Raw genomic sequence first — 2,484 nt, 5'->3', positions numbered from 1 at the left:
GTCTCTGACCAGCCTGCCGTTGACATTGTCTGGAAATATTGCTGCATTGTCCCAGTCCACGTCCAAGGCTACTCTGGGAGCCCTTTCCTTTCTCAGACAGGCAATATTGTGCAGGACAGTACAGGCAACAATGATGTCACAGGCCCTCTGGGGTGAAAACGGGACTTGAAAAGGCTGAATGCCATCTTGATGCGGGCCCTTGATCTTGCATGGGCAAGATTATAAGAGTGCTGTGCTGCTGTCTGGGGTTCTGCAAACAGAGTCAGAAGAAACAGCTGACATGCATAGCCCTTGTCTCAGAGCAAAACACCAGAGAATTCCCCTGAGAACACAAAATGTAATAGTTAGAACATGAATAGTAGTTAAACTGTTGGCACTATCATGATGACTCTGGAGTCATGGACCGAGCCAGGCCACTTCGCTTCTACATTGCTGAAAATGCAGTCAGCATCACAGATCATCTGTAACAATAAGATGTGTTAAGGTCATTTAATGCACAGAATTAACGTAGGCCTATGCAGTTGACAGATATCCATAAGTCCTTACCTGAACATTGATACAGTGAAGGATTTTCTATTCACAATGAGCACCTGAGGGGCATTTTATTCTAATATGAGTGCAGTCCAGCGCACCTATAACATTTGGGAAACCTGTAACACAAAATAATGAGTAATAGCCTACTGTGACAGTAACACAATTCTGTAATCTGTAATTCATGTTAGGCCCACCTGCAATTTTGTAGAGTTCCTCCTTAAGATAGCATGTTCTTTTGTGGCCGGGAAAGGTAATGAAGATGTTGATGAATCCTTTTAGTGCTAAATACACTTTTCTAATTGAACGGCAAATTGTGGCTTTGCTCAGATTTTCAGCATCTCCAACTGCATATAAAAACATGCCACCTGCAAAGAACCGTGGCCCTATACAGACCATCTGTGGGATGGTGAGGGCATGGCTCCAAGATGTGCGGTGCTGAATCTTGGGAACCAGCAGTCTGCAAAGGTAGCGTGTGCCATCTGCAGAAAATCTGTATGGCTCATACAGATGGTCGTTGTGAAAAGCCAAAAGGTCCGACCTTTCCCGAAAAACTGTTATGTTATGAAGTACATTTACTGAAGTACTGTACTTAACCCTTAACCCCAACACAAGGGTTATGTACTTCTGTTTACTTTGTTGAGAATTGCTCTCTAAACCCTGTCTCTTGTAAAGTAAGTAAGTAAAGTTTATTTCTAGAGCACATTTAAACACAGCTTAAGCTGACCAAAATGCTGTACAAAAAAGCACTAAGGTGCTGTATTAACCCTTGTTTTGTCCCGGTGACCCGAAGGACAACGCAAGGGTTAAGTACAATTTTGACTTGAACTTTTATCTGATTGGAGCTGATTTGGGCCTTTTTTTAACTGATCGGGGATCGGCATTCACCCTGTTTACGTTACTCCAATCATTTACATCAGCTTGTAGTGATCGCTGCCTTAAATCACACACGCCCTGCTCCACAAACGCACCACCAAATTGCCTGGGTGCTGGCACTTTCAAACCAAGATGGGTGCGGCCACTCACCAGTGTCGGTGTGCAGCTCTATTATCTGAGCAACTGTAAGTATTGGATCGGGACTCGGTATCTGCAGATATTCAATATTTAAAAGATCGGGATCGGATCGGGAGTCAAAAAAACTGATCGGGACATCCGTAATATTTTCAATCTATGCTACTATTAACTTAATTATACTGATTTGACACTTGCTAGTACAATCTGATTCTGAACTAGTAAGCATCAAATCAATATAGTGGAGTTGAAAGTAGCATAGAATGAAAATACTATATAATGGAATATTAGTTACTTTAGTAAGGGGGCTTAGAAAATAAAGAATGGTTTATGAAGCTTCATAAGGCTTCATTTGGCCATCACTACCAGTAGTATGCAAATTCTTTTAAAATTGGCTTTACATTGACAAACTACAAAATTAAAATGGTCTTACATGTATTTCTTGTTGATAAACTGAATTTAATAATATTCTATAATAATATAACACTGTCAAAGGAGCCATTCTGCATAATGAATACTTGTACTTATATTACGTCCGGTACATTTTGCTGATCATGCTTCTGTACTTTTACTTCCTTGATAAGTACAAGTGTGAAATTCTGGATGGTGGGTGGGCGTGTAGCATATTTCATGCCAGAGTCCTGCCACGGATGTTTGATTATTTATTAATCATCACCACGATGTTTCTCTAACATTAACTAATTAGTTTAGTTGCCAAACTGTTACCTTGCCCCAAATGCATTGCAATAACTGGCATTTTCCCTGAACCTTAACTATAGGTTAGTTGCCATGTGCAGATATTGTAGAAAGCGTGAATCTTTAAAGCAGGGGTCTTCAACATTTTTTAAACCAAGGACCCCTTAACTGAAAAAGATACGTAGCAGGGACCCCCTACTACATATTATATAAAATGAAGTTACATATTAAACTAGGCCTACGTGT

The 2,484-nt window shown here is 40.4% G+C and overlaps 1 pseudogene; it reads right to left on the bottom strand.

The window, feature by feature from the left end:
* Window positions 1-362: 362 nt before the first annotated feature.
* Window positions 363-2,284, bottom strand: LOC118496052 (annotated as a pseudogene).
* Window positions 2,285-2,484: the final 200 nt, after the last annotated feature.

This window comes from Sander lucioperca, chromosome 1, assembly GCF_008315115.2.
Source record: "Sander lucioperca isolate FBNREF2018 chromosome 1, SLUC_FBN_1.2, whole genome shotgun sequence".
NCBI lineage: Eukaryota > Metazoa > Chordata > Actinopteri > Perciformes > Percidae > Sander > Sander lucioperca.
This window is presented reverse-complemented; position numbering and strand designations above follow the sequence as displayed.